Source organism: Pyxicephalus adspersus, chromosome 1 (assembly GCF_032062135.1).
Source record: "Pyxicephalus adspersus chromosome 1, UCB_Pads_2.0, whole genome shotgun sequence".
Lineage (NCBI taxonomy): Eukaryota > Metazoa > Chordata > Amphibia > Anura > Pyxicephalidae > Pyxicephalus > Pyxicephalus adspersus.
In genome coordinates, this window is record NC_092858.1 from 160,229,840 (window position 1) to 160,255,145 (window position 25,306).

At 34.1% G+C, this 25,306-nt stretch overlaps 1 protein-coding gene and 1 non-coding gene across 6 annotated transcripts in view; both read left to right on the forward strand.

Moving 5' to 3' along the window:
- The window catches only part of NCAM2 (neural cell adhesion molecule 2), a 207,554-nt gene that overhangs the window by 96,769 nt on the left and 85,479 nt on the right, over positions 1-25,306 (forward strand). The window lies entirely within an intron of this gene.
- Positions 4,397-4,500, forward strand: LOC140321950 (U6 spliceosomal RNA). Its single transcript, XR_011919068.1, has one exon. It is a non-coding gene; the product is annotated as a U6 spliceosomal RNA (small nuclear RNA).

Here is a 25,306-nt window from a genome sequence, read left to right on the forward strand (position 1 = left end):
CCTTTTAGGAAGGTTACATAGGCCACAAAATCACTATCACTAGGGCAGGCAAGCCATGTGCGTCCAAAGGGACAAACCATAGATATCCAACCTCAAGAAGTTGTTAAACCTTTACTAGGATGTTCACTTTTCAAACCAACTCTGCTCCTGAACGGTGAAGGAATCAGCCCTTTAGAATTTATACAAACATTACTGTTCATTGTTGACAGCCCTGTATGTGGCATTGAGCCCAATGATATGCACTCAACATCTACATCTTGCACATGGTATTGATGATTTTTTTGCCAAGATTATGTACTGAATATTGAAGAGTCAGGCCGCAGTGTATTGTCTTCTCCAGCACTTCCCAATGATTCTTAGTGGGTTAGGTCTGGGCTCTGGTGGCCAATCCATGTGTGATAATGATCTCCTATGCTCCCTGTACCCCATCTTGAAATATGCCCATCCTGTCAGGGGTAAAAAAAATAATGAAATAACCTGGTTTAATGATTATTTTCAGATAGTCAACTGATTTAATTTTTTTTGTAACATACATTGCTGACCCTAGACCTGACCAACTTGACCAACCTTACCAACTGAAGCAACTCCAGATCATAACACTGATAATCCATATGTATATTCCACAATGTTTGATTTGTGTGCATAGAAACCTATTTTTTATATAATGAAAATGCTGTGTTACTTGTTTTATTATTAGTTTTAATATTTTTTTTTATTTTGCTAACCATAACTTGGGTGATTACTCCATGAGAGGACTTAAGACACAAAATTACTCTTGCCTGCAGCAGAAGAATAGCAAACCTCTTAATCCATAATAATATTTTGCTGGCTTGAGCAGCAACTGATTGACTTTACAAGCTATTTCACAGTCTGTGGTCTACTAATACCACCAAATCCTTTACCATCAAGGATTTATGTTACCTAATCCTATTTAATGCATATGCTACATGAATATTCCTACTACCCAGGAGCAAATGTTCAATTTCTCCTCATATGCAGCTTTATTGATGCCACCTAATTTATCTTGACCTCATACCCAGCTGTTCAAATGCAAATATAAAATGGAACAATCATTTAAATGATATGTTATAATAGCTACAGCTGGCTATTTTGGTGTATAATGGCATTCTTATGACCCACATTTGAATATGAGAAGTGGTGATGATCCATGGGGAGCCATGCATTAATACTAATAGTTAAAACTTTTGTTAATAACATTGTAAATAGTTTATTAAGTGATCTAAAAAACATTAGCTGACATTTGTTTTCTGCAAGGGGCTCCCTGCTGAACAACCAATGCTCACTGGTTCTGTGCTGCCAAACACCACCTTATTAATGAGATATGTTTGCCTAAAGATCTTCTGCATTTGATACTTCTTGGAGTGTCACATGCTGGTGACTCCCTGCTCACTGGTATTTATGCCTTCAGCTCCCTGCATCACATCAGGTCACTGTAATGAGATAGGGGCTTTCAAAACCAACTACAATGCAGAGGGGGACCAGGCATTTAACACACCCGTAAGTACCCAGGTTTGATATGCAAACTTCTCTTTAATAGTGATGAGTGAACCTGCCTGAGTACCATCCATTAACAACCTCTAGCTAATGTATATGCTGCCTGCCAGACAGCTTAACCTTTTAAAAAAGTAAGAGAGACAATTTAATTTTGTTTGTTTGTGTTGACTTTTAACCTTTGCTTTGCTTTGATGAATTATGCAAGCACTTACAAACTTTTACATCTCTTATGGACCACAGCCATTTTGTCTGGAGTTTTTGAGGACCTGGTTAAATGAATAAAAGGTGGTAGTGAACTTATTAGGATGGGGGAAGGAGTTCCAGAGAGGGCAAACCGCTAAAGTTTACTAATTCCAATTTTCGGCAACCAATTTTGGCGAACAATCCAAGTTTGTGAAACCCTTTTCTTGCTCCTCTGGGCAGCATTTACTACTTATCCCCTACATTTAACTCCTCCAATGATGATTCCAAAACTTTGGGGCAAAAAATAAAGAGTACCTTTTAATACCCTGTTTCTAAATTATTGCTGGCACTTGCAAACTATTACAAACCTGTACATCTTTTATGAACCACAGCAGTTTTGTCTGGAGTTTTTGAGGTCCTGTTTTTATGTCAATTAATGGTGGTGGTGAACAAAAAAGGATGAGGTACCAGAGAGAGGATGCAGCTTTAGAGGAGACTTGATGTTGTAAATGTATAACTAGACCATTCAGCTATTAAACCTGCACATCTTTAATAGACCACAGCATTTTGTGAGGGCCAGGTTAAATGATTTAATAATGGGGGTGTATATTTGGATAAGGGAAGACAATCTAAAGAGTTGATTCAGCTTTAAAGAAATCTCTCAATGTAAATGGGAACAGGTTATGAATGAGGAGAACATGAAGAGGGTTATTGGTGAAGCAGATTGGGATAATGTTAAAATGTTTACCTATTCCAATATTCAGCAACCACATGGACAATCCCAGTTTGTTGAATATTGTTCAAGTTCATCTGGGCAACATTTACTGGTTATCTCCTACATTTAACTTCCCCACTGATTCCAAAACTGCCTTTTTGTAGCATAAAATAACGAATGCATTATTTTATCCTGTTTCTAAGTTATCCGAGAGGAACATGTTTAACTGGTCTGCTGATATAGTTGTATTCCAGTGCATTCAAATGTACAAATTGTTCAGTTTTTCTTAAGAAATCTTATGAATATAAAATGTATTATAGTACAAAGTCCAAATTATAAGCCTATGAGAAATGAGAGTGCATAGGCTATCTTTGATGGAAAATGAAAGTGGAGTACAATGCCATTTATTTTGTTAAGTATTAGGTAGCAAGGTTCCCGTTGTGATTTCACACTGCTCTACTGCTTCTGTCCTGTTGTAATCTTTATTCTTTTCTCTTTCTGGCATAAGCTACACTGTGTCTCATGAACTCTTTGTGAACAATCTATGTCTTATGCTTTGTGAAGTTGCGCTACTCCTTCTCTCGGAAAGGTACAAAGGACATATATTGTTACAAAGTGCTAGTTGCAGAATGGTGTCATTCTGCATATTCAACTTATATTTCATGCTCTTTCATGATAATATCACTGTGCATTACATTTCACGGCCATAGGTTTCATATGGAAATGATACAGAACCTTTCTAGGTATGTTCAGAATGAAACACCTTGAATAATGGATTTGTAACTGTGGTGATAGAGCATAGTATTACATGTAGCTGAACCCTCGGGTCTCAATACTTCATGACATCTCCATCATGACATCTCTCCATACCATATTCCATATATAAATATATGCATCACATACCACAAAACCCTTGACATTTAAAAAGCCTGTTCTGAATGATTAGCGATATTAGCAATTAAATACAAATGTGAGAAGAACAGAAACCTATTTTTGTAAAGCAGAAACATTCTCCTGTTTATCTAACTAACATGTTTTGCTATTTCATAGTGTTTAAAAATGCAGCCTCCAGGTCAGGACCACAAATGACATCCTATAATACATTTTTGGGATCTCAAAATTGTTACACATAAAATTCATTACACTTCTAATATGAATCACATTTTATGTCTCCAAAACAAACAGCAGTAAATTTTCCTCTGACACTTGGGGCCACTAAATAAAATATGAGCTCATCTGGCACAGTGACAGGTACTACCAGGATTAATAAGGAAACCCACCTTGTGCAAGGATGCCTGTACTTGCAAACAATTAGCAGTCTGTTAAAACAGCTTTAATACTGACTAAATTGGGATGTGGCATGTGGGCATTTATTGCAATTTTATTGAATGTTCGCCAACCAGTGAACCCTTCATTTATATGTACAGCTTTATTACCGAGCATCATTAAATATATGATTAACCACTTCGGCTATAAAACTTGTTGTACACCTTTAATGAACCACAGCAAATTCTACATTTCTGTAACATGTCTGTTTTTGTCATATTAAAAAACAAAATGGTACATGTAACACCAAAAAACAAAAGTCTTTTGTGCTGTTACCATAGCAAAATGAATTATCAGCAAAGCTTAATTATGATTGTAGGGGTGAATTTATTTGTACAGCGCTGCGTAATATGTTGGCGCTATATAAATCCTGTTTAATAATAATATTAAATGCATCAGCATTGTTGGCTAGATCCTAGCATAAGAAAAAAAATCAGCATAAAAATTGAGCATCAGGACAATAATAGTTAAAGCACTATGGAGAACAGTTAGTAAGAGTTGAACATGGGTTGATAGGGTGTTAAATGGGAACAAATTCAATTTACAACAAAACCTTTTGTTGTTAGTTGTCAGGTTGCTTTACTTGATATCCTTTCCAGATCAAAACTCATCCCTTTGATCTGCAGAAGAATGACGCAGTAAATGAGTAAATATAAAAGAAACATTGTTTTGCTTGCTATAGTAGCAAATTTGAATGATACAAAGATTAGCATGATCTCTTTACAAGGATGACTTGAATTCAGGAAGAATTTCACATTTTACCCAATCTGATTTCTTCAAAACGTTTGGCTACATCCATCAAGATATTTTAAAATGTTTCCTCCTTTGCCATTCCTTAATGTCCAATTTAACCCATAGGTAGTATCTAAAATGTGGTCATGCATTAAAGAAGGAATTCATTTAAAAAAATCATTGTTACTTTGTATCTCATGTCTGAACAGTGTTTATAGGCACTGTGTCCGATGGTCCATTTTTTAGCAATAACTGCTTTACTGATACACCAATCAATGCTCAGCTATTATTTTGCCAGCCGGCATTATTTTCAGATTCTGGCAATTGTGGGTAGGAGCGGTGATGAAGGGAATGGACAGGCCATACTACAAACTCACTTCTATACTTCTTATTACCAAACTTCTACTTCTACAAACTTGTACTTCAAATACTTTTCTTAAATGTGTAGGACATTCTGCTTGGTGGCATGGTTGGCATAAGTACCCACATTTGCTTGTATATTAGTTTTGTATAATCATCTTTTTAATAGCACTTAGGCTTTGAAAGTAAATGTTAGCTATATTGCTTTGTGCTCCAACAAAGAGAATTAAGGACACAAAGATGTCTGTGCCGCTTTCATTTTCCACTTAGTAGGCTGGTACAGGAAGGTGACATTGCTGTTTTACTCAACCACTTTGCTATGTAGTACAGTATTCCCGAGATTCCAAGGTCATGCCTTCCTACAATATTCAATTATAAAGTGAGAGAAACATAATCTGGACCTTACACAAAATACTAGTAGGACCTCATGTTAGGCATGCTGCTTTTATAAAAATAGAATTAATGTAAAATGTACATACTGTGTATATATGCACCTTTGTGATCTTGTAAAAATGAAGGAAAATGTATTTTCATATATCTGTTTGATGAGTACAAAAAAATGTGGTCTTATAATTCTGTGTTTTCTGCTGGTGCTGATTGTTTGCTAAAGCATTATTTTGATATGTCTATTTGTCTATTTATTTTTAAAACACCTCTGTTATGGTATGTATGTCTGTATGTATGTATGTATGTATGTATGTTTGTCTTCAAATGTCATTTCCTAAGGTGACCTAAAGCTGGTGTCATTGGGTTATAATAAATTATATAAATATATAAACTTTGGTGCAGTAAATTTAGTAAAGCACTCACTTTAGGTTCACCACCAAAACACTGGGGTACAAAAGTAAAAGAGGTTATACCTCTTATATACCTCATGTAGGAGATGTGTAAATTTGCACTAGCCTTTAAAAGGAAATAGCAATAGCGTATTAGGTTTCTTTAAAAAGGGTTGGATGTGTTTCTATATAGGCAGTTTTAAAATATTTTTTTTTTGATATTTGTAATAAAAATGTTTATATATTGTGGATTCATGGAACTAAGGAATGACTTTGGGATCAAGACTGGAAATCTTGCTACATCAGTTTCTTGGTCACGTGCAGGTTTTCATACAAACTTCTTTTCTAAAGTTCTACTAATATAAAATAGTAAAAATTCATAATCAGGCAGGCCATTACAAGTGATGTCCTCTCTGCAATAATCCCTCCTGCCTGCTTGATCTCTCTGGATATCTTTAAAATTACCTGGCAATCCTGGCTTCCCCTGCGCGTGCCGGGTATGAGTGAGCTCCTGGGCACCTGTTAGGCAGTCCAATCAACATGGATGAAGATCTGCTGCAGGAATAGAAAAAAGAAGAAAATGGCAAATGGTTCCTTTGACAGATCAGGGATGGGTGAGTAATGCAGTCTTTAGTTCTGCTTTAAGAAGAAACCCAGGTCAACAAATCAGAACAAGCAGTGGAATGATTAAACTAGCCAAGAAAACCAAAACAGTCCAATACCTAGAAAGTTTTCAATGTACTTTAGTGTGATTTATCTACTTTGTCCATTCATCAGCAAAGCAAAATATAAATAACATAGCTTGGGGCAGTGTTTCTTATCTGGGGTTCTGTGGAACCCTAGGGATGCCTTGAGTAATTAGCAGTTTGTGACTCTCAGGTAAGTTTAGCTGATACCAATGATGTTTTGAGTATTTGTATGGGTGACATTCTTCCCACTGGTCAGCAATGTAGGAGCTATTGTTCTTACTGACCACCACACTAATGTCCTGTGAGCTGTGGATATAATATTTATAGTAGGGGTTCCCTGAAGACCTGAAAGTTATTTCAAGCGGTTTCCCCATGTTAAAAAGGTTGAGAAACACTGGACTAGGATATAAGGTGAAGTGAAGTGAATTCACTTCGAATACCCAATCATGTACAAAGGTACAAAGGTTTTTAAGAAAAAAACAGCACATATGATTGGATGATTGAATTACAGGTTCATCTCTTCCCTTTGCAAAGTGAACGTACACTTTATAGATTAAAATGTGTTATTCCTTTAGTAATTTGACCCATTGGATGCCCTGGGGTATTATAGCGTTACAGTAATACCTAAAGAACCTAAAGAAATCTTGTGGCAATATACCCTAATGTAGTTAAAATAAAAAACTGCTTTGGCTGCAGTACTTACCTTTTCTCTCTTTTATTGCCTTCTGCAGACTCTTCACGCCATCTTTTCCAGGTTGAATAACTCCTATCATCATTTAGCCCACTCTTTGTGAACCCAGGGGATCAAGGGAAATTGCTTGTGGGTGGAATAATAAACCATCCTAGATTCAGGAGAAGTGGTGATGTTATAAAATGCCTTGGGTGCCTTAGAGTTGTGCTTTAATACAGAATTGTATCTAGAATATAGCTTTTGTCTGCAGTTTTTAGTGCTCTGCACATGTGTATATGGTTAAACTAAGAACCAAGATATGTGTTTCAAATACTACTGCATGAATAATTTAAAGTCAAACCTTTGTTATACCTCAGGAAATGTACCTTTTTCTTTGTGAGATCAAGTCTGATGTAGTATCAAAGAACATACAAACTTTATTTAAAGAGTATTATTTTCCTTTTTTCAGATATAGGTTTAAAAAATCTTTTGTGTAGTTTTTAACACATACTGTGATATCACCAAGAAGCAGCATAATTATAAATCCACATCTTTCCTTGCATATCCAGGCATGAGATCCTATTTAACAAGATTTTGAGTGTATAATATAATGACAAGAAAATCAAAAACAGGGCCAGAACGTAAAAAAGAAAGGACAGGATAGAAAATGAGGATGAGGATATGTGGATATATGAGGATAGAAAACTACTGTCAGGATAAAATCCACTAACAGACTCACAAAATGTCAGGTTATGTTGATTGTGTTTGATTGTGAGTTTCAGAAATATTTGTATTTAAATATGTGGTTAGCTGATCACTTATTTCCAATTACAGCAGTCGGCTGAATGAAATATAGCCAGTGCATCAATCTGTATAGCGAGCAATGGAACATCTGCACATCACAAACAAATTTATTATATATATATATATATATATATATATATATATATATATATATATATATATTTGGGTTTCATCTGCATTTTCCATCAGCAAGTATTTTTTGGCTTCCATCCTCATTGTATTTAAGTATTTATAGCCAATAAAGTGAACTTGGTGCAAAATTGTTCACACTAAGGTCATTGCATTGGGTGGGAGATAAAGCTCTTTGAATCTGGAAGAAAATAATTTTAACCTCCACGTTCAGAAAGGCAGAACTGCAAAATTATTTAATAGACTCTCTCAGGAAGTAGTTCAGCTCAATTGATTGTTTAAAAGATAGCTGGATGTATTCCAAAATACACAGAATATAATTAGACAATATAATCATTGGCCGGCTATAACATAATAGTTGTTATACATAAATATCAGAGATTGTTCATCAGAGTACTTTTTGGGACAATGAAAGATTGGATGAAAGAAGAAATAAATGGATAGTGCGTTATAATAATCAGCTATGGATTTAGGATTTTGTATATGCAGCTTTTTAATTTTATTTATCTGTTGCTTTTATTATATTTATTGTATTTCATATGCAATTTTGCTCGGCATTCGTGTGACATGATACCAAACATACTGAAAATATTTTGTGGCCTACATATTTTTTTTATTTCAGTTTTTTTCTTTTTTCTCGATTGCAAAAAAAGCAAAATTATCTTCACACTGGAAAGTACAGTGCTTTAAGAGGTAATAAGTTAAACCAGCAAATAAATATAACGAAAACCTGCATGTACAAAACCCTAAACCCATATTTGATTGGCTAGTCCCATCTAGTTTTTTTTTTTTTTGCTTGCCAAAAATATTACATTAATGGGTGCACTATACCATAATTCACAGTAAATACACAGAGGTTACCTAGTTCCATGCTGTGAATGCAATTGAAGAAATTATTCTTGCTTGAGAGTATTAGTGGAGTCGTGCCAGCTTGGTATAAAGTTTATGAGTAAACAAGAGAAATTAGGAAATGCTAGCATGGGGAATGATAAAAACATTATCTAATTGTCTTCCTGAAGAAATAGGATCTGAGGGTATCATCATTACCAGCATTTACATAGCAAATTACTACATAAAACATCAATAATAATAATTGCTCCCAGTTAAATAACTTAAGCACATTAGGCATCAAATAGATGCAAAAAAATAAATATCTGCTGCTAATCATTAGCTTAACAGATTTAAAACTACAGCACAGCCACTACAAACCAGTTATTTACATATACAAATTTCAATAAAAAAAAAAAAATTGACTCTTTCAAACTATTTTATAAATGTTTTTTTTTTACCCAAGATTCACCCAACTTGCACCCCAAATTACATAATTTGCACATTGGATTAAAATAGAACATGCAAGAGTCAACTTTTACTAATTATTTATATTTTCTAGTTCAGTGTGAAAATCATGTTGGGTAAAAATTGGGTAAATCTTAAGTAAAAACTCCTTATGGAAATGGAGGCAATTGAGTTCCTTTATGCCACTTGTAATTTAACAGTTACCGCAACATTGAAAACAAGGCTGCCATATAGATGTAGTTTGAATCTAATTAAAGCACAAAAACAAGTAACCTATGAATGTGGATTTCTCATTTTTAATCCTCCTACTTCATACCTTCAAGTTGATTGAGGGGAGAACCAAAGTATGCCTTTAAAGTGGCACTAAACCCACATGACTCACCTATCTGGAATCCACCACGGAGCACTGCCACCTTCCTTCTCTTCATCCTTCCATAGAGAGTCTTTTTCCATATTGATTGGTTGTGCTGAGATGACATAACTTCTGCACGCCGTCATCGGCACGTGCAAGGAAAGCCAGGATGTGTTTTCCTGGCAACCAGAGCTGAAGCCCATGGCCATTTGGTAAGTAGGACATATATTTGAAGAAGGGACATTGTCTGTCCTTTTCTACAATAAGGACCTGTCTGATTAGGTATTTTTAAAGTGGAACTTTAGCTCCCCTTTAACCCCAAATATTCCCTTGATATGATATTCATATTGGTGTAAGCAGTCAAATCAGGGTAATTAGGTTCCAGTACACATTATTACACACATTGCAGAGGTTTTTCGAAGGACCAGAATCTGCTCAAATGCATTTATAGTGTCTCTATTCGCAAGCTCTATATTTAATTTAATGTGAATTTCTGGGTAGCTGATTGTAAAGTATGTTTCTAACTATTGAACTCTCCAAGAACTGCGTGTGTCTTCTTCAAGAGAAGTAAATATGAATTATTAAATATATTGATTTTCCAATATCTTTTCCACCGCCAGTATTTGGCAGTCATGATATCTTCACTGATATAGAAACAAAATATTTGAATTCTGTGCAGTAAAATTAAAATGCAGCAAATTTTGCAGAAGACATAATAAGGTGGACAGTGCAGCTCTTCTCAACTAGTCTGTTAGTGGTGTAATTCCTGGTTGGAAGCAATTTTACTGGAAAGAATAAATATATTTACACCACTTCATTACCCACAAAAATGTTTCAAGACCAGACAGTATATTTTTTATAATAGGTTCCTTGCATTTTATTTCTGATTATCTCCAGAACTAAGAAGAAACCCCTAATATGGGATATTCTACCCAACATGTATACAGATGTTGTAGGCTAGTATAATCAGTTCCTGATTTACTTATGGAGAAACCTAAATAGGGTAATACCAAAGTGACTTAAGGGAAATCATTCTGGGAGAATATTACACTTCATTTGTGAAAACATCAGGTAATTATAGATAAACTGTAATGGCTTCTAAACTGGTGAGCTTCTCAAGCCTATGTTTGTGATGTGCTGTCTAGGGTAGACGACATCATGATAAACAAAAAATTGACCAATATTCTAGCTGACTCTCAAGATAAATTCCTGGCAGTCTGGAGCACATGGATCCAATATTATATTATGCTGTACATAATCAACTAAACATAGTATTTAAAGTACATAATACAGGAAGGTTTACTAGGTATTTCACAACATCATGCTCAACTAAACATAGTATTTTAGGAGTTACTATGTTAGGAGCTATGATTGAAAACCAACAAAGTGTACCATAAATTGTCCATGGACAATTTTCATATAAAAGATAAATAACATATGAAAAATAAAAAACATAAAATTAGAAGTCAAAGCATAAATATATATATATATATATATATATATATATATATATAATATATATATATATATATATATATATATATATATATAAATATATACATATACATATTATTTTTTACAAAATATTTAGTTTACTGGCACCCATGTTAATGTTAAAATACACATTTGACAAATATACATTTTAAGATTTTTAAGAAAGACTTTGAGCCCCCTTACACAGTCAAACTGCATTACATTTATATTCAATAGATCAATATATCATCTTCTCATTAAGCTAATTATCCTTTTTATTATGCTGAATTTCTTAAATTCCACTTCTCAACACGTGTTGACCGGACATTACACTCTAATGCATTTTTCTATAAAAAAAGGTCCACTTTATCAAAGAGTATAATGCTTCCAAAGGCCATAAAATTAGTTTGTGGTATAGTAATAGATATGTCCTTCTCATTTATGTGCACAGGGTGCCAACAGCCTGTGAATCAGGATCAACCAATTGAAATTTATTACCACTCTTATCCCTATGCCCAGGGTATGGTGGTTTTCGTCATAATCCACCTGGTATTTTCTGCATTGTACAAAGCTGACAATATGCCCACTTGGATAGCACCTTACCTTATGTTACGGAAAAATTGCTTGACAAATGCAGGTGTTCATGCACTAGTGTATCATGATTGAGGTGTGACTAGAGCCATTTGGATATTGTTTCAGTAGAGCTTGGTACTTGTCATCATTATACTAGTGGTTTGAGAGCATTTAAGCCTGAAGAAGTGGAAAGGGCAGATTACTGATGGAGTAGATTATAGAAAGTTCACTCATCAGTAGATAATAATAAAAATTAATTGTGATACTTGTTGGATTTTTTCTTGCTAGACTGCCTTGACTTTTTCATCTTTTAGGCCTCGATGAGAAAACATTGGAAATTGAATGGCTTTGCAGGTTGTAAGTCATGAAAAAAATCAATCTTCACTAGAATATTTTAGACTTCTAATATGTGTTGGATGAAAGCCCCAGATTCCATTAATTCAAGTCATTTGTATGGAAAAAATGTTATATGTAGTTTTTGTAAAGTGCTGTGAGTGTTTAACAACTTGCAATTCATTTTTTAATAATTCTGAATATGGATTTTGCTTTTAGTTATGCTTTTAAATTCTTTCACTTACAATAAAATATGCATATTGCTAAAAGTGAGTGAATGTAACTCAAAAACTACTGAGATGTTAGTAGCAACAGTAGTAATGCATTGTAATAACTAAAATGCACTGTGGGCAATAAAAAAAGAAATGTTCTCAATGTACGATTTTAATGAAATAAGGTCTACAAGAATAATTTGTGTTTGTATAGCATTTGGCCACAGCAAAGTTCAAAACTCATAGATTCCATAATTAAAATGCACTTTAAATAGCTGTACATATCCCAAGGCTGGCATCTCTCTTGCCATTTAAATGTCTTATCTTACCAGCCTTAGTTTTCTGAGCCTTAATGCTCTCATCAACTGCTTTTGGTAGACTGGTGGTATTTTCCAAAATAGACTACTGTATTTTCCGGCGTATAAGGCAACTGGGCGTATAAGACGACCCCTAACTGATTAATTGGCAGACCACTCTAACCAATCAGTTGGGGGTCGTGTTATAGGCCCAGTATTGTACTGTTCAGCTTGCACAGGAGGACTCGCGGGGACTCGACCGCGCCGGACATGAAGCAAGCTGCAGGTAAGTACCGGGCGTATAGGACGACCCCCGACTTTGGCACAGATTTTTCGGGGTTAAAAAGTCGTCCTATACGCCAGAAAATACGGTATTCCAAAATATAGTTAGAGATACAGTTAAGAATAATTCCTGCTAAAAATCAATGATGAAGAAGCAGGGGCTGCGAATTGCATAGAGATTGAATGCACTGCATCAGGCATCATTTATCAATAGCAATAACTCTTGACACAGCTTTCTATATTTCCTTTTGGCTATTGGGCTCATGTGATGTTTCCGGTTTGGATCTTGAAGTTTTTCTTCATTACACACTGGTGTATTCTTTTACAATAAATTAATATAATATGTTTACAGATATAACCTAAAATCAGTTTTGTGTATTAGTAATAACTGGCTTTTCTTGCAGTTTGCAATATTTCCTATAGGTTTACGTTTTACTTGTTGTTTACCTGTACTTAAGTATATAGTAGGTGCATTTAGTGAAAGTCATATTTGTAAAACCAACAGATATACATTGGTACCCATGACATAGGGACATGAACTTTTATCAGGTTGTTCCTGTAGCTAGGAACTGATGTGAATTCAAAATCTTAACGCTACACTTTAGATAGGTATAAATTTATTTATTTAGACAGTTCTGTACTCAAAAATACATCATCAAATTTACTAAAATACAAAGAAAGAAAATGTAGAGTGGCAGTGAGATAAGTCTCATCAGTGTTCTGCTTTTCTTAGTAACTGTAAATTTACAAGGAGTAGGGAAGAGGCTTGATGTCAATGTAAAACTGCAGCAGAAAAGGATACTGTTCCTTATTCTACCAGACAGGACTATATAGAGCAGTGTTTCTCAACCAAGGGTCCTCCAGAGCTTACTAGGGGTTCCATGAGCCATAAGTAACTTGTGCCTCTTGGGTCAATTTCCCCTACACCAATTAACTTTTTAAATATCTCTAGGGGTGCCATTCTTCCCATTGGCCAGGAATGTAAAAGTATTTTTTCCCACTGCCTAAAGTATTAATGTGCTGTGACTAGCGGATAAAGTAATTATAGTAGGGGTTCCCCTTGGACCTGAAAGGTAATTTAGGGTTCCCTCCTGTTAAAAAGGTCGAAAAAGACTCATATTTTGCTTAGATAGACAAAATTACAAATATTTTGGAATGGAAATTAACTTCTTTTATAGCGGAAATAAACATAATAATGTGGGTGTGCTTTTGCCACTATGGCACACATCTACCGTTTTCCTAGGGCATTGTAATTTTCACCAGTCTAGGTTCCTGTCATTACCGCACCCCCAACAGCCTCTATCTCTGCTACCAACTCTTCCAGTTCCACTGTGAACCTCTTCGGCCATTGAGTGGCCAAATGATTATTTAGTCTATTAGGTCCCAAATAGAAAACATTAGGATTGCCATGCACCAAGATTATTACCACTGTGGCACTGCACTGTGTAAAAAAAAAAAAAAAGCCAGAGAAAAGGTTTTTTTTATAACTTCACATATTTCTTTTGCCAAGGACCTCTAACTCAAGTTGACTTTTTGTTTGTTTGGATGTGGCCTGTGATTAAAACATTCCAACTTCCAAAATGATGGTTGTGAAGTCTCACAGTAAGGAGTACTTTTTTTGCCTGGAACATCTCTTATATGAATGATTTTACAGTCAGTTTAAAACATTTTTAAACCATTCTACTTATGTAGCACAAAGTAAAACCTGACCACCCAGGTAACAAATACATTTTAGGGTCAGCTGTAAATCCCGGCATTCTTATTTATATGTTATAACTACATGGTCCTACTTAACTGCACCACAATTACAGTACACTTTCAAAGACCCCCACTGTTTGGGAAATAGCTTTTAGATACTTTTAGTTCTTTATGTTGTAAAACTTTTTAGTTAATTCCCAGGAAGAAAAAAAATATATATGCACAGCACAGTTAAACCTTTTTCTGGAGAGTATGTGTTATTTCTGCACACCACAATACATTAACCATAATAATCATTACCAATAATATTCTCTAAAATACTTTTCTTATGTCATGGTGTTTCATCTAATCTGTGCACATTTAACAGAAATTCCTGAATTTTTTTGGTTGGTTTTATTATGTAAATTGTGTACTGTTTGGCAATTGCTAGCAATTTATTTATTTTCCAACAAAGATAATGTTTGTAGAGGTGAACATAATGTTTGGAGTGAGAGCTTTGCAATGCTCTTAGCATTGGAGTTACGGCTGCAAGTCTTTCACATGCTAATACCTCTCCTCACACAACCTAGCATTAAGCTGGCTCTCTGGATAGCTGTGATACATAGCCTGTCAGTGTTTATGTTGGTTGAAATATAGATTCCTAAACGCTTTTATGCTAAGTAGTTTGACATTCCGGATCAATTAATCCAGTGTTCGTCTTCTGCTCCCTGTCCAAATAAGGTGTCCTTTTACAGAAACTCAAATCAAATATATAAATGGCAACTGTTCTCCCTACTTTTTTTTACAAATAAAAATAATCCATGGAGAGATGTAGACTTTATTCATCCTACACAAGGATCATAACATAAAAACATAAAGATTTGAAGCTAAAGTTTCACTTACCTTTATCGGTATAAAGCCCTCAGTCTCAAACCAAGCCCAGTGGGTCCCAGTGTCGGACGGAATGGCCATTTCTTTCTTCTTCTTGGGCCGATATCAGGTGACATTTCTACCTGAAAATGTAAAAGAAAAATGTGCCAATTTCACTGTGCATCCATGAGTTCGAGCACTGGTCTCCTGGCCTCCTGGTATATGATGCAATTATCCTGGAATGCTAAGGGTTTCCCCGCATAGGTAAAGACAAGAGGGGATCCCCAAAAGTTTTGAAGTGTATAAAAAGCCTTCTTTTTAGATAATGTTAAAATCATGGTAACAGGTACACTTAAAAAGGTAGTGGCAATGGTCCTCATATTTTTCCAATACCCTTACATATACGTAGTTACTAGAATGTTGAATGCTGGAAGTTCCTATGGCTCAATGCTATACTTTAGCAGTGTTCAACCCAGATTTTTTTTAAGCTGAATAGGAAAAAAAATGTAGACGGCTGACTCGTCAGTAACCACCCAAAAACAAGAGTGGTGCATCAGGGTAAAAGGGGCTGAAAAGAACACTGCTTTAGATCGGCTTTTCTCAACATAAGGGAAACTTTGAAACAGATCATTGGTGTCACTTAAACTGACCTGAGAGAAACAAATTGCCTATTGTTCAAGAAACCCCAAGCAACCTCTAGGGGAACCCTAGGATTCCACTGAACAGACAATAATTAATAAATAATTAAATTACTGCCATTGAGTTAATGTATAGCAAAAGCTAACAAAAGAAAATTTCCCACAGAGCAGATCTTTCAGGTGCTCATATCTAAATGAATAGATAATTTGTTCGAATAGCATTTTAAAAATATATATATTATTTCATAAAAAAAAAAATAGGGACCGTATAATGATAATACCATCTTGCATATACTAAGTGAGTATTATGAGGGTCCTATTTTTACACTATATAATTTGTCTGCAGAGAATATGTGACACACTTTGATAAATGTTGATGTTTATAACCCAATTATAGCATTTCCATTTCTAAGGAGAATTGTCTTCATTTATAGAACACACGTAGCAATTTTACCTATGTTTTCAAAGTAGGTCAAGAGATTGTTTATTTAGCCTTTTATGTTAAATTACTTTCTGCCTTTAGATATTTATAACTTTGCCACAGATTAAATTATTTACATAAAAACATTTTTTTTAATCAGACTGATTATTAAATATGTAAGAAACATTCTTTATTTTTATGTTCCCTTTATTTTTGGGTAGGTATTTTCTATATTAATGCAGTATAGTTATCATTATTCTATAATAGATAAATCACTCCCTTATCAGTTGTGGAGAAGAGGGGAGTCGGTAGTATTGTGTAGTTCTTATTTTTTATTTTTCTTTATTTGCAGGGTTTTTATAATAAAGCAAAGTATTATGAATGTATACCATAATAAAATGCATCTATGTCTTAAATAATGTTAAAAATCAATATGGTTGTTGGCCTACCTATAGCTTTTTTCCATGTGTAACAAATATGTTTAAAATTCCCTGCATATATTATGGTACTTTCTGTGCTGGGTCCAAAAGATCCATATTTTAAATACCAGACATATATCTTGGTACATGCAGTCAATTGCAATGTGAAATGCCTCCAAATTGAGGAAACCAAACTACCTTTCAGATGGATGGTCCAACATTGGAAGGTAAACTTGGCTGGGCAGACTTACTGCATCCAAAGGTTATCTGTGTCCAGACTACACACAGTGTGATTTATTAAAGATGATGGGAGAACCTGGATGATCCAACAAACCTTGAATTGATCTATTACAGGATTGAAAACATTTATCAAACAATGGCAATAACAATAGCAATAAACTGCAAAGATTTTAGGAAACCCATTCAAGGTTAGCTGGATCACTCACATTCACCCAGGATAACCTTACTCCAGTCCTAAAGAGTTTAATTAAATCTGGTCCAATGATCTGTTATATATTCTGATAAAACAACAAAATTATTTTTAAACAAGCCCTTATTCATCTCTGCAATTGAAGTCATCAGAAGAAAATTATCATTCAAAGGTCACAAAAGGCGTTAAAATCTTAGCTCTTTCTCTAATATTTTCTGTGGGTGCACTTTCTATGGATTTGATCTTCAAATAAATACTAGGGGCTCTATTTATAAAGCAGAGAATCAGACAATCCCCTAAACATTCACAGGTGGTAATCTTCCAGGTCCATGTGTTTTAATGGCAGTAATTGGTTCCCACCACAGAATGCTTGGAGAATGTCAGATTACCTATTTTATAAATAGTTTTTTATAAACTTTTAGAAAATGATTGGAATACGATTGTTGTTCTGATCTTTGAGAATAAGAAAAAGTTACAGTACATAAGGCAAGAAAAATCAGTGATAACTTGTTTTTAAGTCTTGTGTGAGCTTGTTAAGAAAATGTATATACTTTAAAAAGGAACTAAACTTGTATCTGTACCTGTTTCATTGTGGACACTACTGTTCCTCTTCTCTTCCTTGTTTCAATCTTTTGCCATCTTGATTGGCCATGCCGGGTTGATGTAACATCAGTGCAGGCATGTGGGAGTTCATTCAGTCCCGGCAACTTCAGGGGAAGCGGTGATGCGTTGGGTGTCCCAGCTACCAATGCTTAGTACCTTTGACAGTTGAAAGAAGCAATTAGGCAGGTAAATATGTTTTATTGTAGAAAGGACTTCGCCTTGCCACCCTTCCTGATTGAAAATTTTGTAAATGTTCATATTCTAAAGAGAAAATTGAAGCTGGAAGAATTACCTCTAAACATGTATGGGGTCACCATCTGTCATTCATATATAACATCTTGACAACTTGACAATAATTCACACCTTCAACCTTTTACTTTACCACCTGAATTTCCTGTTGCTCTATTAGTGATTAGATGTGTAATCGTGTAATTAGAAAAGGACAGTTTCACAAACTTCCCTACATTCACTCATGTTTTTAGATAATTAGTATATGCCTTAACTCGTGTTACCTAAGTGGATATGAATGTTGACCCTTGGAATTCAACATTAAATACCATGTTCCATTGAAGGTGATTAACGACTAGCAGTTTGACTGAAAAATAATTGTGATAGCCTAAACTTTGCTCGTTGAGTGAATTTCACTTCATGTTAAGTACAAAAAACAAGAAATGTACCATCCATAATGTTGGCATGTAAAAGTAATTTATTGCGTAAGGGTGTCAGAGTGTGGAGGAGGTTGTTTGCGCCAGTCACTGAACTGCAATAAAGAGCTTTTACATGATGACATAATAGATTGTACGGTGCTCCTTTTTTATACTTAACTTGGAAGAGGTGGTGATGTCTTTGGGGCACCTGACATTTTCTGGAATTGGTGCTAAGTTTTTAGTTTTAAAATTTCACATCACTTAGAACATATTTTTGGGGGTAATTTATCAAAGGCTTTTTAGAGAAACCTAATAAATGTTAGACTCAGGACAAATGGAATATGTTTTTAGAGAGAACTTGAGATGGAAAAAAAATTTTTTTTTTACATGTAGCGTGCCAATAGGGAAATCCTAGGTGTTCATTCAAGCACTACAAATATTGTATTGCCTGCAGTGCTGCATTCTTGTTTCTGTGATCATAAGCGAGGTGCAACATTTTTACTACATATGAATAGCTTGCCAAGTGCCAAATACATCTTTTTATTTTTAGTCCGGTATCCAGACCCCTTAGCTCTTTTTTGCTTGACAACCATTTTTATTACAATAAACATTCTTAATTTTGGATTGAGTCAATGCAAATTTATCATGATGATGTACAAATTCAAAAATGAAAAGCAACAAATTGCAATTCATCTCTGAATTTTGTTCTTATTTATATTTTTATGATAGATTTTTTAGTCTGTATATTATGAGTAAAGTGTATAGTGATGAGTCCACATGCCAACATCAAGTCTGCTATATGTTTTCCAATTGTTTGTACACTCAATTAAACCTTGGTAATAAGTTCTTTCCATTTTAAGGTTAATAGATAAACTACTGTTAACAAAGGAATGGTGAGCTAGGCTCAGCCATATGGAACAACTACTAATGCAAAGACATTTAAATAAAAATAAGTGGTAGATCCAAAGCGTCAAGAGCAACATTTAAAAAAAAAACACTAATACTTTTTAAAAACTTCCTTGAAGGTTTCAGGAAAAGTTTTTTATTTATGGGACCTTTAGAGCAATATTAAAACACGCATACGCTATAAAGCATATGTTTGAAATTCAAAGAAGAGAGTCTTTTTATTGGACATTAAAGGCAACATGAAAAATTACAAATACTGTAAATAATATGCCTTGGATGCTGTAAAGCTCTACATGTTGCTATGATTTTTTTGTTTTTCTATATATTGTATATTTTTTTGAGGCATAGATTTTTAGAGACTTTCCTAATATTGAAATCAGACTCTTCGGTCCAACTGATCTTTTAGCAGTTGGGAAACAGGCCATATTAAGGCACAGGGCCTGTCTATCAAATGGATTTAAGGGTGTATGGGGGTGGTTATTGGAACTTGAAGCATCTTTCTTCCTGCCCCTAGAAGAAAAATCAATCATGATTCACATGATCCAAAGATGTATTTGCATATTAGTCATGATGTGTCAATTTCCATAGCAAACGTGTATTTCTGCTGCTAGATGGCAAATGCCTGGTCAGTGTGAGTTTTGGTGGATTTGATCACCAGGAATGGCTATTATATTGCTTGCATTAAAAATAGCTGTAATGTTGTTTTAATAAATATAGAGTCGCAAAATTTTTGTGTTTTTTATATTTGTCGGGAGTTTAATATCAGGTTATACAATATGTTAAGCAGCAACATTTATAAATATATATATAATTATATATATATATATATATATATATATACTGTATATATGAACTTTCTCCACTAGACAGTTGGAAAAAGTGCTGATTTGTTCACAAAGGAGGGAATATAGTACTAGGCAGAATGAAAGGAAGCACTTGCCAAAACTGGAAGGTTAAGAAAGTGCCATGAAAATCAATTTGAAAAATGCATCATCACTTTGAAAGCAATATCCTCAGACGCAATTATCTTTCTGAGTACTTTTTGTTGATCGACTTCTGACACCTGGTATTGATTATTTTGGAAGTTAGTTTTAATTTCCATGAAGTATATTTTAACTTTGCTTTCCCTGTTTAACAGCTATGCAACTTGTTCTATCACTTTAGTTTACTATACTTTTAGGGCACAGTATTACTGATGTACAACAGAGACCAGTAGAGTTATTCATTTGAAAATAATTTTGCAGTAAAATCAGCAATTACATCATTGTCATCATTGTACAGACCTCAACCCTATTGAAATGCTGGGGGGTGACCTTAATAGAGCTGTGCATAATTAAATACATTGAGCTAAATATATATATATATCCATACCCCCACACACACACACACACACACACACACAAACTGTATGACAGACTGATTTATTAAGGACTGTTTTGAAATCCTTACTACAATCACAAATATACTATAAGGCTAGTTCAAACCAATTTACCTACTTAAAAAAATCAATATACCTAAACACTTTGAGGATATTGTCTTTGGTGACAAGGTACCTCATGGTACTGAAAAGTAAAAAAAACCAAAACATTCCATTGCAAGCTAAATAGATCTCTCATATTTGCATAATATTTAGTATACCATATTAGATGTAATGCAAATAGCAACAGCTTAGGTTGGTGTGAAAGAGGGGATATATTTGGATAAAAATGTTCTGTACATAAAAAAAAAGTTTGTTGTGTTTTTAAATATAAACAAACATTGTCATTTGAATCACAAAAATTCAGGAATGACTTTTACTAATACTTTTACGAATTACTAATACAAGAATGTAGGTATACAGATTACCAATTTCTCCATTCTACCAATTCTCATCGAACTGTCAAATTTAGTTTGAGAATAAATCTCTAGATTTGTCTATGGATAAGTAAAATAGCCATGCATATATTGTGCCTTGGTTGTGGAATACCTCCAGTGGCTGAAACTTTAAAGGAGTGCTACTGTCGTCAATACAGAACATTTTCCATATGAAAAAATATAATTTTGGTACATACAACCCTTTCCTTTACACAATATCCATATTACATTTACAGTGCAACTCTTGTACAGCACAGATAGAAGTGAAAAAACAAAGCCTACCTTACAATATGAATCTTTGGATCTGCAATTGTGTTGATATATTGTATTGATTGCAATGTTGACATTTTGTCCTATCATTGAAGGATATGTTAGCTCAGCAGAAAATATGCTGTCTAACTACAAAAGATAGATGCAAGAACAAGGTGTATATTGAAGTCTCCTTAACGTTGTTGGCTAATACTGTGCTATACGTTAATAGAATAATGAAGTTTGGCAGCTATATTTAAAGTTGCTGTACAGATATACAATTAGTTATATGGGTATCATATTTTTCATTTTGTTTCTCATGTAAAGCTATTTGCAGAGTTGTTACATGGTTCTTCTCCAGAGATTCACAATCATATATATCCTTTGAATTTTGAGAAATTTTAGAAACACTGTTAGGACCGTTTAAGACCATTAAGGTCTCGCAATGTCAAAACATGCAGCTACAAGCTCCTGGCCACACAACTGTGTGGCCAGGAGAGGAAAACCACCCCACTGGCAACAATATGTTGCAGCACTGATTTTCAGGACACAACTGTGTGATCAAATGGAACATGTTGCTTTTGCAAACCTTGCTGCAATCTGATGCTAATTTAATGGAAAGGGTAATAAATATCATCTATATTCAACCTTTTTTATGTTCTCCGCACTGCTATGAAGACTAATCTGTTCATATTGAAGTAAAAAATACAAATTTTAATAATGAATTACAAACAAATCGTTAAAAAAATAGTAGGGAATGTCCTTATGACCACCCCATAGCCTACCATAAAGCAATCTCTTAGGTCAGGATAAACACTAAATCACTAGATCAGAAACTAAAAGAAATACCCTACTGGCCGTCCACAGAGAAAATGTTAGTGGTTTGCGGCCCTGGCTGGTGTGCCCCCCCGCCAGTGGGGTCAGGAGAATGACCCCGCTGGGAGGGAGCACTGGCAGAGCCGCGGACCATATCTTCTTATATTGATCGCAGGCTGAATGAAGTGAGCTAGTTGTGTCTCTGGACACAACCTGCCCAATCTCCCATCACAGGCTCAGACCTGCGATGGGAGAGTGGGTGGGTCCTATTATCATGATGTCACTCTGGGGGAAGTTTCCTCCCCTTTGAGTGGCACATAGCTCCCTGCGCATGCACGGTTGGGAGCCGGTAAATTTAGTGGTCCGTGGATCTGAAACAGTTGGCAAACACTGACCTAAACCATGGTTTTATAAATGATTGATGTTCAAAAAATGTCTCTATCACTCTATTGCTCATTACTATTTTAAAACAAAATATTATTACAGTCTTTTCTTAATAAAGTTTCCTACCTGGACCCTCAAAATATACCCATATACAACTATTGACATTATAATATACTAACCTAATACATTTAAGGGATTTAAACATCAGATTTCTAGAAACCAATATTGAATGATTATAATACATGTTATGTGTTATCACTAGTCTTTAGTCCAGAAGAAAGCTTTTAACCCTAAAATGCAATATTACTATACAAAATAAAAAACAAAATAGAGTATGTTTTTAACAACCTAGCACTTTTAACTTACTTTTTTTAACAATAACTTTAAACTTAACAATAGCTTTAAACTATGCAGAACATTAAAGTGCAAATTACCATTTCTGTTGGAGTTCCTACAATATATTGATCAAAGAGTTTTGTTATTAGAGGATTTAATAAATTTAGAATGTAGAGTATTTAAAGCTTATCGATAGTGAAAACTTTTTTTTTTAATAGACTGGCAAAGACCATAATCCCAGTACAGTTTTTCTATATCTGGGTCAACATTTAGGAGATTTTTCTGTTTCAGAGACAACCTTTTAACATAACAGGAAGTGAGAAAATATGTAATGGAAAACCCAACAATAGAAAGCTAATAAAGTTGTTAGCTTTCTCCTTAACTGAAAACAAATATTTTTTACCTTCCATTTGTGTTGCTGTTGGAGACTCTTCACCCTAATTTCTGTTCTAATTCAAATTCTGGGAATATGTCCAATTTCACCTTCAAATGCAGTGACAAATTCCAATCCTACATTTTATCCAAAATTGAAAAGTTAACTATAGGTAAAGTTCTTATGTTCCCATGTAGTTTTTTCTAACTCCTATATATCTAAGAACTTGTTGTGTTTCTTTATGAACATGCTAAAAGCAGAATTTAAGTCAAATACTCGTTCAGTGTTCCCTTGTGCACTACCAATGTGTGAATTGGTATTAGGGCCATGGTCCAATTAGCAATGATGTGATCTAGGAAGCAGTACAGTAAGATCTCTCTACTCTACAGCCAAATCATTTATTTGTAAAGAATATAAAATCTAAATCTCATATTCTCCAAAACTTTAGTGTTTAAAGTCTTGAAATCCTTGAAATGGGATAAGGTTCCTCTGTCTTGTGTATTGAATAAAATGCAAACATAATATTATTTGCTTAAAATATGGTTAATATTTTAGGACAATATTGGTGATCTTTGAGAATACTATTCATTACCTAGTTATATATAATTTTTTTTACTGAAGTTTCAGGTAAATATGGTTATCTAATGAAACAAATAAACAAACCATGGACAATCCTCATTAATCATAAACCTGGACAGGTATAACAAAACAAAAGAGATAATAAATGAGATTCACTGCTTATTTGAACATCCTGTTTTAAAAGTCAAATTTGTGGAAATGTGAAAAAGAAAAGAATATGCATTACCTTTTAAAGCAACAGAACAGAATGGTGTTATCCATTGAATAAATTAACAGATTTAGAGTTAAAGTGATGCAATTTATTAGCTAACTCTAAAAAACAAAAGTTCAAATATTTAAACAAGTAAGTTTCTTCTTTGAGTTAAAATAGGATGAAAAATAGATTCAATTGAATATGCAAATTAATAATTATCATGATTTCTTTCCTGTAATTAAAATGATTAGTAATAGTTTTATTCTTCCCTAGGTGACAATTTGCAAATAAGAAAGACTTCATAATTACTTTTGAGAAATATTTATTTGGTAGTTCTCTAAATCAGTACTTTAAATAAAGGGGGTAGACACAAAAACTGCGGGTCTCTATCTGCTTCAAATATCTAGTCAATAGGAATATAAATAGCAAAAAATACTTTTTATTGGATGTTAGATCATATTAAATAAGTATCATATTTACTTGAATATAAACCAATTCGAATATCAAGGTTGTTTTTTACCTGAAAATACATAATGCGTTTATTATTAGCTTATTTGATTATATGGCACACATTTCAACAATCACTGATAATATTCAAAACAGCAACAATACCAATTCCAAAAAACTTAACGTGAATAAATACATCCATGGTATGTTATTTAAAAGGGGAAACATTAAAATAACATGAGCTCCCTCTTTCTCTCTCTCTGAATTGATCCAGAAAACCTGGAATGGATCTGATTCAGGATTGAAAGCATTTGCCAACTAATATTTGCAAGTTTGATAGATCATCCAGGTTCTCCCATGATTAAAGTTTTGATAAATCAGGTCCATTTTAAATATTTTCTTTCTTTTTTTTGCAGTTTTTATATGTTATGCTTTTAAATTGGGTATTTTGGGTCATTTGCGCTTAAATGATCTTTTGTGCATTATTGTTTACCACGGATAGATGATGTCCCTATGTAATGTCTGTAACTCTTTAATGTGTTGTCTCTAATGGAAAGAGTTTGTTATAAACTTTCATGGGAACACAGTGCCATCTACTGCTGTGACCTGAGTATAGACCAAGATTCTTTTTCTAATGACTCTAAAAAGTAAAAAATATTGGTATGTACTTTAAAATATACAGTCCTGGAAGACATTTTTTTTTCACATGATAGCATTTTGTTTTGAATAAAAAGTACTATACCCATTA